Here is a 16,528-nt window from a genome sequence, read left to right on the forward strand (position 1 = left end):
CAATTGAGAAAAGTACCGGTATGCGCGAAAAACAACTGAACTTGGGAAAATTCGTGTCGAGAAGTCTTCATATAGGGAAATTGGTGTTTTTGATTTTTTGCTCCAAAGCAATTTTTTTTAGCCATTTTTAGGAAAATATGTTTCTAAATAACAATAAATTGGCGGCAAGCAGTGTTATTTTTTACTTATAAAATGGGTTTATCCGTAGTTTATGATTATTTTCCGTCAAACGCATATCATACAGGCACAATAAAATAATAACGGGTCGATAATAAATTCCGATATAAACTTTCTTTCTGGTATTATTAACATTACATAAACTGTGAAAATCAACTATCTTCCGTCGCCATGTTTTCATATGAAAATAATAATTTATAAACGTGTCTAAAAGAAATATGCGCGTTATTTGCAATTATATCATTGTGATGCCATTAAAAATGATGTGATTTGCATTGCAGACGACACTATGTAAAGACCCGAATTTTATTTGATGCACAATAGAGTGCACACATTGCTTCTTCACGGTGTTTTATTGACAATCGCGTTCGTTAATTCGGGATATGAGTTTCTATGTTCGATCCTGAATTTGGCACTGTCGGCCATCGCTATATCAGATCACGTTACCAACCGTTTTAAACGTATTTTAACAATGTATAGTAATAAATGCAATGCTAGTATGTCTTAAAATGGAAAAAAAAGCAAAATAACTGCCTAGTTCCCGTTTGTGTCCGCCATGTTTGAACTGCGCTTGTAACTATGAACTGCGTTAGTGACTATGAACTGCGCTTGTGACTATCAACTGCGTTAGTGTCTATGAACTTCGTTAGTGACAATGAACTGCGTTAGTGACAATGAGCTGCGTTAGTGACTATGAACTGCGCTTGTGACTATAAACTGCGTTAGTGACGATGAACTGCGTTAGTGACTATGAACTGCGCTTGTGACTATGAACTGCGTTAGTGACGATGAACTGCGTTAGTGACGATGTACTGCGTTAGTGACGATGAACTGCGTAAGTGACTATGAACTGCGCGTGTGACTATAAACTGCGTTAGTGACGATGAACTGCGTTAGTGACTATGAACTGCGCTTGTGACTATAAACTGCGTTAGTGACGATGAACTGCGTTAGTGACGATGAACTGCGTTAGTGACTATGAACTGCGCTTGTGTCTATGAACTGCGTTTGTGACGATGAACTGCGTTCGTGACGATGAACTGCGTTAGTGACGATGAACTGCGTTAGTGACGATGAACTGCGTTAGTGACGATGAACTGCGTTAGTGACGATGAACTGCGTTAGTGACAATGAACTGCGTTAATGACTATGAACTGCGTTAGTGACAATGAATTGCGTTAGTGACAATGAACTGCGTTAGTGACTATGAACTGCGTTAGTGACTATGAACTGCGTTAGTGACTATGAACTGCGCTTGTGACTATAAACTGCGTTAGTGACGATGAACTGCGTTAGTGACTATGAACTGCGCTTGTGACTATAAACTGCGTTAGTGACGATGAACTGCGTTAGTGACGATGAACTGCGTTAGTGACTATGAACTGCGCTTGTGACTATGAACTGCGTAAGTGACGAGGAACTGCGTTAGTGACGATGAACTGCGTTAGTGACTATGAACTGCGCTTGTGACTATGAACTGCGTTAGTGACGATGAACTGCGTTAGTGACTATGAACTGAGCAAGTGTTTCCCGGGTAGAGGTTATGTTGATTGCAGGCAATTTGTAAATCATATGGCACAGAAGAGCGCAATACGTAAGCATTTAACGCAATATCATCATAAAGACACGAACTTCTTTAAAATAGAGCCTGTTTCTGGGCAATCTGGGCCCAATGCATTTGGGTAAAGTGTCGTAACAAATAAGCCTGTGTAGTCGGCAAATGCTTATCAGGACCACACTTTCAGCTACTATAATTTTTTTTCAAATAAGTCTCTTATAAGCAAAAATCCATTACAGTCGGAACGTGATGTCCCAGATTAGCATTTCCAGACTGAAGAGGATAATCTTATCGCACATGGGTCTTGCGTAATTTTTACAGGACGAGGCTAAATCACATGTTTATTGTCAAAAACAATTACAAAGAAAACCCCTGCATTTACTGACTTACCGTGATGTTAGGGTTCAGTCTGACATGTACCGTCTGACCTATACTTGCAGAGTCTCCTGTCAGGGCAGTTAGGGTTCCCTCTGACCTATACCGTCTTACCTATACTTGAAGAGTCTCCTGTCTAGGCAGTTAGGGTTCACTCTGATCTATACCGTCTGACCCATACTTGCAGAGTCTCCTGTCCAGGCAGTTAGGGTTCACTCTTACCTACACCGTCTGACCTATACGTGTAGAATCTCCTGTCTAGGAAGTTAGGGTTCACTCTGACCTATACTACTACTACTACTACTACTACTACTACTACTACTACTACTACTACTACTACTACTACTACTACTACTACTACTACTACTACGGTATACTACAAATACTACTACTGCGGTATACTACTACTACTACTACTACTACTACTACTACTACTAATAATAATAATAATAATAATAATAATAATTAATAATTATAATTATTATAATTATTATTATTATGATAATTATAATAATAAGACTATTACTTATAATAATACTAATAATATTATAGTAATAATAATAAATATTAATAAAACTTACTATAATAATAATAATATGATCCATCTTTCAGTATCTTCGTTATGCATCTCGATGACTTCGTGTTGCAAAACATTATCTATTTTCCGATTTAAATGAGTGAGGCTTGTCTTGGCTTTCTTTTAAACGTCGGAAATGTGTCATGGAATATATTTCGCCTTGTTTTACGTTGTCAACTAAAGGAACAACGTGATTAGCTACCCATGGCTCAACATCCGTTGGTGGTTTTGTAGGCACACTCATGCTCGTCCACATCAATGTTAGATTTCCTTGTTTTGGATCGGCAAATTTAGGTCTGATGAGCGTATTCAGCGTCTTAAAAATGTAGGTGTTTGCACTATTGACTGCGGGATACATGACCTTAATTGGGAGATTTAACAACATTGAAGTTGCTAAGAGCATATGCATTGTGGCATCGGTCCCTTGATGTACACACCTAATACAGTCTTCTTCAAATGGTGGACACAGAACGGTGAGTCGTTTGTATTGTGGAAGAATCATAATTTCGTTTTTTGTCAACACCATTTCAATGCAACATCTGTATCGTAATTCCGTGCTTCGCGTTTCATCTTAATAACAGCGACACCGAGTTAAAGAAACAGTCTCCAGTAAGGCTTCTGTGTAATGCTGACATGTCAGAAGCATGGGGGGGCATATCTCAGGAAGAGCTTTTCTCGTTCCACGGCCTTGCGAATTCCACCGGAATATGACTTAAAAAAATCATCATCATCATCATCATCATCATCACCATCATCATCATAATCATAATCATCATTATCGTCGTCGTATGTGTATTCCCTGAATTGTGTTCAACGGTGTTTAATAATTATCCATCGAAGCATTAAAGACATACATTTTAAACGTGATTATTAAAGGCTAAATATGGCAATTATGACGTTTGTCATCCCATGTAAAATAATTCGAAGGTCTTCTTTATCATTTTAACAAACCTGGCGTAAGCGCTCCAGAGCCATCAAATAATCGAAGTTCCCGTCGTCGTCTGTACGGCATCTCAAGCAAATCTATGCCAACGTTTGCGTTTCGCCATTGGTCCCTCTCGCTGCGAGATATTTTTGACAAGTATAATGACTCCATGTTTTGCATACCTGCAACGAGCGATAGTTAAAAGCTATTAAATGGATATCGGCCGATATAACATCATCTGAAGAACATAAACATTAGAAGAAGATTCGCATAGATATTTTCTGTATCCGCAATTTTAATCTAAATAAAAGATCCATTTGTTACTGAAATAAAGCGTCCTTGAAATTGCTCATTTTATAGTACTTACTTAGGCTATATATGTTTAAAATTAAGTAATCTTTTTAAAAACAAAATACTTACTACATAAAGATTATTCAACGTACATTAGGTGTTAATTTTACTTTATATTTAATATAATTGTCATATAACATGATTATATTGGAATATGAAATGTGTATTAAGTAACGGCACATATGTTTGTACTTGCCTTTACCTGCAACAAGAAAATACTTCTTAAGCGAAATATTACAATCAGGAAGATACAAGACATATGTATCAGGCGATATAAAAGTACGGAATACCATAAGGCCATCGTGGTTACACATTAAAATCCAGAGGGCGACAACACGATAATACGATGGCGACAACACGATAGTACGATGGCGACAATGCGATAGTACGATGGCGACAATGCGATAATACGATGGCGACAATGCGATAGTACGATGACGACAATGCGATAGTACGAAGGCGACAATGCAATAGTATGATGGCGACAATGTGATAGTGCGATAATACGATGAATAAGTGGGCAATACGACGACGACAATGTGATAGTACGATGGCGACAATGAAATGATACGATGGCTACAGTACGATATGACTATCGCAGTGTCGCCATCTTACTATCGCGTTGTCGCATTGTCGCCATCGTACTATCGCATTGTCGCAATCGTACTATCGCTTGGTCGCCATCGTACTATCGCGTTGTCGGATTGTCGCCATCGTACCATCGCATTGTCGCCATCGTATCATCGCAGTGTCGCCATCATACCATCGCATTGTTAATGTGCAACCACGATGGCCCTTACTGTAGTCCGTATTAACTCGAATAGAAGAGTATTTAACTAAATGAAAGGTATATCCCCAATTTAAAACATTCGGCTATACGTCATGGTTCTAGAACATTCTGCAAACCAGATTGCAGACCAATGATTCAGCAAGAAAAACATCCCTATGACCAAAAAAGAAATATCTAATAATACCAGTCAGCACTTTAATATATAAATTTATCAAACGGAGGTTCAGGAGATAAATCGTCTGTCACAATCGAATGCTAAGGAAAAGGTAATTCAGAACCACACCTAGTCCTTTGGGTCAGTATTTAAAGTAGCCCGAAAAACAAATTTGATGTCTAGCAAATTACTGGGAAAGTTCGTGACTTACATTGGGGATATATTTTAGTTGTTTGTTTTATTTTACTTAGTGCTGAAATCTATACTAAAGAATTGATATTAGTTTGGTTTGGATTTTATTGTAAAGATTAGTAATAATTATATTTTTTAACTCTTCAGGGTTACTTGGTATGTAAATAATTACGTAAAACGTATAATAACTGGACCGCAGACTTATATATAAGATCAGTCATTTCTCTGGAAATTTCTATAATTATTTTATTCCAATCACATATTTTAGTATAATAAACTATGCATGCACATGTGTATACTATTTTAATATTATTATAACCATTGCCCTACAAATTACAGAAATAAAACGCCTTTCAGGATCGTTGGTTTTGAATTAATTACTTCAACCACCGGGCAAGGGATATATTTCATAATAGGCGTAAAACGCAGAAAAAGAAATAAGATTTAATATATGAGCATGAACACAATTTAAACACATAATAAATATTGAAATATCCTAACATCATCCGAAAGGTTCTAAATTTGAAATATAAGTAAATCCATACTACGACCGACCGGAAAGTAATAACAATTGTTCATACATAATATCGTTAATTCAATTGTGCGAATAAATATATTTACATACTACCAAAATAGATCAGGAAGAAGTAACTTACCTAAAACTCCGAATGAAATACGTTTTCCATAATAAAAGATGGTGGGAATTTTGTATTGGGGAAAGCAATGACTTGTGAACGCTTTATGAAGTAGTAAATCTCTATAAATTAAATGTCTATGAGTTAACGTTATAGGTATACGATAGTGGTTGATCAGTTTAAACAATCTCATTAAAGCGTGCGTTATGTATGCGCCTGATTTAAGTCCCACTGAGAGCATGTTTGATAATGATATTTTTCACATGTGGAAAGAGGTTATATGCATGGTTAAAATATATAAATATATATACAAGCGATGCCCGCCTAATGCTAACGAGTAATTTATATTTTTCAACGACTATAATGTTTGCCATGCATTAGTTATATTTAAAGCTCAAAGTGGAATAAATAATACAAACAATTTCGGGAACTCGTTCAAAGAATTCATACACACACAAACAGTATAACGTATTAATGTGTTTTTTGTAAGACGTACCTCACAGTGAATACAAAAATCATCGCAGTTATCCAAGCACGCATAACAAGTTTATCGAGCCATTTCACAAAAGATAACACTATATTGTTATAAGTAATGTTATTTCTAAGAAAATGAATGGATACACAGCTTTCGGAAAACAACGACCGTGTGCGAAGATTGGGCGCAAAGGCCGAAAATTTCTGCCATAGTCACTCCCAAAGGACCATTAGTCCGGTTCTTACGGATTGTGTGATATACGGAAGACGCCCATTTTCGGGCGACCCGTGGTTTTTAGTGCCCCAAGTAGTGTTGACTCATCTATGATCTTGGCTTGGTATAATACCTCAATCAGAAATATCTTTTTCACTTAATCACATGTGTAGCTTTGCAAGTTGTTCCTCAACAAATTGTGCTTTGATTATGTCGCTGGTGACAAACATCCGTGGTCAGATCAAATGTTGAATATAAACGTTATTAGCACAATAACTTTCAAAAGTAAATGTTGTCTCTCAATCAACAGTAATCCACAGTTAAAGTATGAAGGAAATGAGAAATTTCGTCGACTTGTTCTTCCTTGTTTCGGCGAAATTCATGTACAAAATACTATCTATATTATTATTTATTTCTGGATGTTTTTAATATATCAATAATGTCATTTCCTCGATAATAAAAAAATACACACGCAATATATTGGAATATAATAAATATGCATTATTTTATTGCATAGGAAATTAATAAAATTTGATTAAATTATTGATAATTAGCTCAAATAAATATTTGACGCAACTGCTGAATATGCGTTATTATATAGTGACTTTGATATGTTTACGATAAACTACAATATACCGGCATGTGCAAATACATATTTATTCAAATTTTCTTATGTGTTGTCAACTGTAATTACTTTATTGTAAAAGTATAATTATGTGTGTAAATGCCACTACATGCGTTATATTCATTTTGACAAAAGAGTAAAATTATCCGTAGCCAGACCCATATTTCAGCCGAGGCAGTATCTTAGGTCCTTCTAGGGGGGTCCGGGGGCATGCCCCCCCCTGGTGCGTTTTAAAGGCCATTTAAACTACATTTTATACCTAAATTATCGAAATAGTGGACGCTACATATTACCGTTTGGTATCAATAAAGTTAACAAAAACAAATCTGCGTGTTTGACGTGACAATGATGTAACAAACTTAACTACAGAAAAATATTCATATACTTCATTTGAAGTCAGATAGAAAAAAGAAAAAAATGAGACGCAGCTCTCTCATACATGTACAAGCTATAGTATGTATATGGATAATAAGATGTGCTTTACATATTTATTATTGAACTACTAAAATAAAATAGAACTACCTTATAATATGATGAAACAGATCTATCAAACATTTTAGCTAATAATGCTTCATGAACATGTTTTATTATTCTTCAACTTTTGAATATCAATCTCATTGAAAGCTAATTCAACTCTCCTGTCTCCAGTCGAATCCCACATTTGTAGAATTTGTTTTCGATCAACTGGAATGTGTTTATGCACAAACATGAAAGCGATGCCATTAAGCCGTTCCTCTTTCATAGTAGAACGTGTCAACGTTTTAAGCCTTCGCAATGCGCTAAAACTCCGCTCACATGTACAAGAACCAATAAAAAATATTATTTCTTAAGTTAACATCAAATGAGCTTTTGCAAACTTGCTGTTGTAGTTCAGACAGTTCAGACAGTTTCACGGTTAAACAAATTGTGGATGTTTGTTTTTCCATTAAGAGCTTGAACGCACAATATGACTCTTAAAAGAAATATTTAAATGCATTAAATCAAAAGCGTTTTCAATCATAAACACACATAAAAAGGATCATTGATGGAATTTACTTAAACACGGACCTACTGGGATTCGAACCAAGGCAGTGACAATATAATAATGAGCAATGGATACAGAGTCTGACGCCGTACAGATTGCGTCAAAGGGGCATATTGCTTATCATGAAGAGTACAAATATTCAACTTAAATCAGTAAAGTTTTTGGCCATTTTTTCAATTTTCTTGTGTAATATTTTGTTTTAGCACTGCGTCATCATTTTCAGTCAGTTGACAGTTCTATCATCAACGTTCTATCATCAACTTTATTGACTACATGTATTAAAAAGAAAAGACTTGAACTTCTTTATATCAAAAAAGTTTAATACGCGGGATATCATAATTTGAAAATTATAATGTAAACAAAGATTCTTACCACCTGAAACGGTCCCGGATTAAACTCGACGCCGGCCATAAAGAGGAGAATTCCAATAAAGGCGAAAACGCCAACCACCCGAAGTGTGTCTAGGTCCAAAATAGACCCAGACCTGGCCGTAAAACACCCGATCCTCGCTCGGTACGTTCCGATGTCCACAATGTTTGTAACATCGAAGTGTACAGTGCGACGCTTTGTTTAATATATGGATTTTCCTAATCATTTTGCTGAGCCATTTGACATCAATTGAAGTTATTAAAATGAAATAATTATCTGCCTCAACATAAACCAATTGTATTCAATGATAATATTTGTTTGTGAATATCATAGTGCCTCAATTTCATTTAATTGCCTCAATTTCGTATATAGATTTTATTCTTTGACATAAATTTTCATTTTTTTTCTGTAATATCAACATTGCTCTGCAAATTTTAGCCGAGGCAACTGCCTCGGTGTGCCTCAGCGTGGCTACGGCGCTGATGTTATTACTGTTTTAAATGAAAGCATTATATAGTACGAGGACATGATACCGAAAACAGTAACCTGTACCGAAAACAGTTCCCACCTTTACATCGTGATAGTGGCGTTAAACATGTTTTAAGGCAGGTGATGAATAAACCTAAAGTTGTTCAGTAGGTCGTTATGTGTCGTTTATAATCATTTAGCTGTAGGATAAATTGGAAGAGCATAGTGACAATACATACCCAAATTATCAATCTAACTATTAAAGTATAAACTTATTACAACAAGTCAATTGCCAGTTGCGCATTTAACAGGCATTCAACAACGATAAATACTGCATGAAGTAGATGCTTTCCATTAAACTGTGTACACGTTATTAACTGAAGTGTCGTGATCAAATTAATTTGTATCGATCTTTTTTTTTCTAACTGCGCACAAAATTCACAAAAATACGTCGTATAATAGTATTTCACCTGTAATTTTTGTTATTATTTATTGTATTGTTGCTGATTACTCGTTTTATGTCAGCGTGTTTTATTGGTTGAACTTTACACTCTTAATGTACACCATCCATTGCCTGTATGCGTAAGTACAAAAAATGTGCAATATCGTACATGAATATATACAAGAACAACACTTGGAATGTGCATGACCCGCCATAATCGGCGAGATTTAGCATTGGCGTTGTCTGTCAGACCGTCCGTCTGTCACAACCGTTCCCCGGTTATGTCTCAGACACTAAGACAGACACTATCTAAGATATTACACTAAAAGATTGTATGAATTTAAATGAGAAGCGCTGTGCTAAAAGAATAAATAAGATTCGCTCTCTATTTTTTATGATGTAACTGTTCAGGGCTACATCTCAGAAACCGTGCAAGATTTGAACACGAAACTTAATCGGTATATGAAGAAAACATCTGTTTATGTTTAAGTTGTATACTATGAATATTATTATCATGTTGTTCTATATTTTGAAAATAGTTTATAAGTTTAGGTTCATAATACAAAAATGAATGACCTTTACTCAAAGCTCAAAGATAACAACGGCAAAGTTTATTTTGCGAGGCTTAGACAATCTGAACCACGAGCCTTGGCGTTTAAAATATATTACATCTTGGTATCAAATTGTTTGTTTTGTTAAATCTGATTCGATTAAACTTCAGCATTGTCGAAATAAAGGAACATATATTCCACAGAGGTTTATTTCGACAATGCACGTTTGATGATGGGATAAATTATTGTACCAAGTGGCTCGGCTATCATTACATTGTTGTTTATAACGACAGGGATTTTATATCGACCTACTTACATATTATGACGCTAGTCTTAACCATGTTATATTATAAATATAAAAAGGTCATGTGAAAGGAAGTGATCGTACAGTATTTTAAGTGGTTGGATATAGCTTAATATGTAACCGAAAGTTCAAAACCGAAAGTGAAGCTGGTGATAAATTTGCTATGATATTTATAGCGCTGGATAAACCTACAGTTCTATTTTTATCGTTGGGAAAACCCGTTTATGATTTGGTTAAACCTATATTCGCCTTGAAGATACAACGGAAGTAGTGTACAAATTGACGTTGTACTCATGTGTTCATGTGCTGCGGTTGAAATCGTATCAATTGAATCTCTATAACTAGGGAAAAAAGTCCAGGTATGTAGTTGGATACTAAGGTTTGTGTATGTGGCTGTAAATTCGGGCTTATTTCGTGTTTGTTCTTTGGATGTTTGATGTTAAGACTTAGCAATATAAAATTTTCTCTTGTTTATATTTAAGCTTACGGTTAATGTAAGCGATATAACGTATTAAACAAATACATACCTTTATTTGGATGAGTCTCCAATGTGCATAGACCATTATTAAGACTGGTCACCACATCACATTTCAATATAACATATGTTATAAACTGGGCAATTGTCATGTTACAAACTGGGCCATTGCCAATATTACGAAATACGCTGTAAGTTTCCCTTGGTTATTTGTTTATGCCGAATTTCGAAACTATGTAGATTGTGTATGTATTAATTTAACAATTAAATTATATTAAAACAATAAGAAGAGTAACAATACATGACAGCCCATTTAAAAGTCAACCATTACAATCCGATACATCAGACTCCGAAGAAACCCGAGAAACAACACTCCAACCATTACCGAAGGACCGACCGACGGAAACGCCGAACGAGCCTTTATCCAATGTCTGGTACGACCCAGTACCACCGCCATATGGTAATTGTCAGTGCCTCCCCGACGAACGACTACAGGATCCTATTTCCAGTGTTATTTTGCAGAGACCTAACGTTTTCTTAAATAACCCATCACCTAGTGTTAATAGTGATAATTTTCCATCGCGAAGTGCTTGAAGTGAAAATATTAACTTATGGAGGCAGACGCCGTCCGCGCCGGGCCACTTTAAAGAAGACGAGATACGACCAACGAGCCATCTACAAACCACGCAAGCTCCCGACGCAAGAGGTACAATATTTAAGGCTTACATAATTAAATAAGCATGCTTTACAGGAACAGGCGTTTCTGGCAAAATTTCAGAAAGTCTGTAGTATGAATTACATTGGGGGGATGAATATGCTAATGTTCTTCCATTTTACTTGCCGACAGGGAAGATTTTTTTAATAATAATCTTACTGAAGATATTAAAACTTATTATCAAGAACTTATCAAAGCGCTTGCTAAACATTTTAAAAGTAAAGAATTAGACAATCATGTTGTAATTGCTATTAAAGTGATATTATGGGCATTTTTTACTGTTGAATTGAGCCGGAGCGGATTAATAGTTCAAAAGAGTTAGTACGATGTGCATGGTTACTGACCAATTGTCTGCAACTCATCTAGCTACTAGTTGTTTATGAAATGTATTTTATATTCGGAATCTTACGTGACTCACCCAATCCCGTTAGGCGAAATGATCCGTAAAACAAAAGCGTGTCTTTGTGTCGTATATACGAATCTGCACTAAAACTAAATTAAGGTACACATCGTACATGCATGATCAGTTGTCAAACGCAAGTACGGTTTATATTCAAATGCAATAATTTTTCTCTTTTCGGGATATGTATTTAGTATGTTGGTGCTGCATTAACAAATATAAGTGTATATGAAGTCAAAACACCAAACATAAACAACGGTTTCGATAGACACCTATAAACTGTTAGATGCCAATAATATCACATTAAACAAAGAGAAAACGAATCATGCGATGATGTTTATCTCCAGAGCATTACCAATTTCCACTGATGAACATGATTTAGATGAAAAAGTTCTAGTAAGTTTACTTGTCAATGGAATAAGGGACAAAATTAAGAAAGATGTTAGTTTAAATCAACCAGAGTCTCTGTCTGAGCTGGCAAAGTACTGTAAACTCTGCGATATGACAACGTCATTTTCAGTAAATGCCATTGACACAGAATTTCAAACGTTATTGGAAGAGATTAAAACGTTAAAATCGGACATAAAAATTAAGAAAATTAATGCCTTTCAATCAACCCCAATACCGAATATACCGGTAGAAAATTCTTATGTTCAACAACATATGCTTCAAAATCAAATGCCACCTGTCTCTTACGGCCGTTATCAACACTTTCAACCGCGACAAAAGCAAAGTTATAGGATGTCGGTACTGTTGGATTATCAAAGACCGCGAAGAGTCGATATATCAGTATTTAACCCGCGTTTTGCAAGTAAAGACACAAAATGCACATAATCAACACTTTAGGGGTCACATTTATTGCGCAGATGACAAATGTCGAAATAAATATATCGACCAAATTCAAAACTGGGTTATATGGGGTAAACACTAATTGAAACGTTCAAATTATTAAAAGCTTGTTAACCCCAGATGCCATATTTATTGAACAATCGTAAACAAATTGGTGGGATAATTAAATGTTTCCCTTATATGTCTCCGGCGAGTTTGAAATGTGTTACGTGAGCATTTTAATAACCATAAATAAATTTTATTAAACATAAGCCGCCATAAAATATGGGGAAAATCTAGACGCCACATTGTTTGTCAAATCATCATACCGAGTTTTAAAATGCAAAAACAGTTCTGTATATTCAGGTCGCAGGTGAGTAACTGTGTTGTCCCTTAGCTTGGTTATTAGTTGTATGTAACCTGACCAATTTTACAACGCTATAATTTTTACAAGAAATCGTTTGGTCACGTTTTTCTTAAATTAAAAAAACCCTTTGCAAGCTTCATTGTCCAGGTAAACAAATAGAAAGAGCATATTTTGATACATTTTTATGTATTTGATTATTATACAAACTATTTTTATTAGACTGTTCAGCGATTTTCTTACTATTTTGCTGATAAGATTTTTGTTCGTTCGTACTCTTACGATTCGTTCCATTTTTGTGTTTCGATTTATCATTTGTTCAATGTAAACTCTCCGCTTGAATCTTATGTAACTCATCATTTGTGTAATACATGATAGATACAGTTCCTTTTTTATTTACCAATGTTTTGTATCATTTTACAGCCATCTACAACGCCATGCATACCTCGATATCCAGTCAAATCTAATTGGTCTCACCGTTGTGTAAGTTAAATGTAGTTATTGCAACATTGATGTGATATGCTGTTATTTGGTTGTAATTATTTGAATAACTCAACTAAATCCATTATTCCTTAAACGTTCAGTACTGCCTCAGGGTTCGACACTAAGGCACGTCCGACAGACATTGTCTAGTAAGATCGGTGGTCGGGCTAGTAAAACTCTGGGCTAGCTTGTCCGACTGGTCGTACATACAAAATCTATACTGATTCATATAACTATAACTAACCGAAAACCTTTTTCTCTTAATGTGTAAAATAAATATTGTATCCATTACTTACATCAGAACAGAACTAGCGTATATAAATAAACGCGTAGCATTCACATGATTCATCGCTATTTTTAGATGCGAAGGAGAGCTTCCCGCAGAAATAGCTTGTTTCCATTGGTAAAGTTGTCATGAATATTAACACTTTGCATGCTGGGAAATTTGTAGTCTGCTAAAATGTTGTCTGCTGAATTTCTAAAATTAGCATTTTCTTCAATTGTTTTCAAAGAATACTATCAGAATAGCAAACAGTTTGGATCCAGATGAGACGCCACGTTCTGTGGCGTCTCATCTGGATCCAAACTGTTTGCAAAGACCATCAAAATTCGGTTCCAGCACTGAAATAGTTAATGTTTTTCTGCAGTGTCGTAGAACTTTACATCATGTTTTTACGACTTCTATCGAAAATCGGTATCGTCAATGTAAACATTTTGGCGTAGCAGACATGAGAAAGTAATTTAAAGAGTGACTTTGTTCAAGATTGGATTTTCGTCCGACAAATAAGTTAATAAAGAAGAATCCGACGGTAAAACTGACACAGAATATGATGGAAAAGGGCATTGGAGCTGTGGTAGCATGGAGCACAGCGGTCAAGGAGGCCAGAATTTGATAACGTTTAATAAATGTCACCTGCTGTACAGACATCATTTGTTTAACTGGTGATAAACGTGAAATTACAGCAAACAATTTATGTTGTTAAATACTTATTTTATTTTTTACTCTGTGCATCAAAATAACTTTCTTGTGTTCTCTAATTATTTTCTGATAAAACCTGATTACCGGTAAACAGTTACACGACACAATTCTGTTTATTTGCTATCTCATTTATGGTCTAGTAGACATCAGATTCGGGCTAGTACATTTTAAGAGGAGCTGGTCCGATGGTCTGGCTGTAAGAAAAGTTAATGTCGAACCCTGTGCCTTTTATTGTTTTGAATTCTTAATGCTCATAGTGATGGACAGTAAAATCTTATGTACATCTATGCAATACTTGTATAATGCTAAAGGCCTAAGATTACATTTTTAATAAATGTGTAACGTTGTTATTTTACGGATTATTTTGTCATGCATTTTGTAAGTTTTTTGTATTGTGTAATTTCAGTTTTATGGGTTTGATCGGTTATCTTGCTGTCAAATTAAATCCGGCTGAATGATCCGTTGTCTTCTGTTCAATTTAAATCCGTCCAAATAATTGGGGCAGTGAAGTAACCTTGGACGTTTGACCCACTTGTTTCTTATATAAGATCTAAAAATAAAGGCCTGGATATAACAATTATGCTGCATAAAGCATATTTTATATCATATACAGTACACATCACGCGTTTTCCCCAATTTCCCTCCATACTCCGCGGTGATTGACCTGGAGGGAGATTAAGAAAATTCTGCCAGACGCGGCGTTTGCATGATTTGGGATGCGGCGGTTAACGATCGGCAAAACTGATAAGCCGACGCGGCGGCCTTCGGCGTTGGCGACACGGGGAAACTCCGCGTTTTACGAGATAACGATCAATTTAATTTTGTTTGACTTCCTGATTTTCAAATAAAATTACATTTATTACAAGTACATACATGTACATGTAGTATAATATTTACAATTAAAAAAAAAACCAAGATAGATCGATCCCGATGTGGTTGTAGAAGAAGTTGTTGTTGTATAGAAAACTCGTTGATTTACGACAAACAAAACGTCGTCTTATAACTAATACTTACCAATTAATATAAACACAGTTTGCAACATTGTTTTTTATTTTGATAATTTAATCCAAAGTTTTTATGTTAGCAGGAGATTTTCTTTACTGAACATGTAAACAAATGACCAAGGACCCTAAAAATCTCGCAAATCTGTGTGAATTGACAGTTTGACGTAATCAAAGAAAAGCCGCTTCCTGTCTAAAGGCATAACTTTACTCAAGTAAACACGTTCAACGAATGCATAAGGAATGGTTTTAATTGTCGGAACAAAGTCAATTCTCTGCTCGCTAATGCATTTCAGGACTCGAAATTAACACTCGCACACTCGCAAAATGCAAGTGAAAAATACCGATTGCGAGTTAAGTTTTAAGCCACTAGAATTTTTTCGCGAGTGAAGAAATAGTGAAAAAAAGAGTTATATTGCTAAATGCGCTCGACGTTGTGAACGCTAAACCGCGGGTCAATTAATAGAACGTCCGAATACCCATATGCGGAAGCTCGCACCTTGTATGTAGACTGGTATACATTAGTACATATATGCGGATGGTATTGGTACAAAGAACATGAAACAGTAGATTATCCACACATGTTCACTATAAAAGACAAAAAACCTGAACAGTCATGACGCCGAAGCGAAAAATAACTAGTTTCTTTTTGCCCACAGATTGACATAACAATACGAAATATAAAGCAAAGTTAACCATTGAGTTGAAAGAAAAAAAACGGAAATTAAATTCTTCCACGAAAACAGTGAAAAATTGGGAAAAAGAACTTCATATATAACACCAAAACTTGTGGTTGATGTCATATTTTATTTACTTTTAATAGTACTAAACTAATGTCCAAACTTGCTTTTATTTATGTTTCCAGCAAAATGTGCGAGAATGTTTTTAATTTTGCGAGCTGGTATTTAAGCTGCTCGCAATGTTTTGCTAGTAGAAAGAAAAGTTAAATTCGAGCCCTGCATTTATTTTCTCTTTGAAGTTAGGTTATTCCATTGATTGCTCAAAGAAGGTGGTAACTATTGAGTTGATAGTTGCATTTTTTATTCACACTTGTTGCGTCGACATTCAAAACAATGTT

The 16,528-nt window shown here is 35.4% G+C and overlaps 1 protein-coding gene across 4 annotated transcripts in view; it reads left to right on the forward strand.

Moving 5' to 3' along the window:
• The first annotated feature begins 10,411 nt into the window (after positions 1-10,411).
• The window catches only part of LOC127850612 (uncharacterized), a 1,644,088-nt gene continuing 1,637,971 nt past the window's right edge, over positions 10,412-16,528 (forward strand). The window contains exons 1-3 of one of the 4 annotated variants that reach the window (XM_052383774.1): positions 10,412-10,564; positions 11,027-11,386; positions 13,411-13,470. The gene's annotated coding sequence lies outside the window, so the exon portion shown is untranslated. Of the gene's footprint in view, positions 10,565-11,026; positions 11,387-13,037; positions 13,138-13,410; positions 13,471-14,855; positions 15,512-16,528 lie in introns of those variants that run through there. The other 3 variants (XM_052383753.1, XR_008035379.1, XM_052383754.1) reach the window with 3 other exon arrangements.

The sequence above is a fragment of the Dreissena polymorpha genome, chromosome 11 (genome assembly GCF_020536995.1).
Source record: "Dreissena polymorpha isolate Duluth1 chromosome 11, UMN_Dpol_1.0, whole genome shotgun sequence".
Classification (NCBI taxonomy): domain Eukaryota; kingdom Metazoa; phylum Mollusca; class Bivalvia; order Myida; family Dreissenidae; genus Dreissena; species Dreissena polymorpha.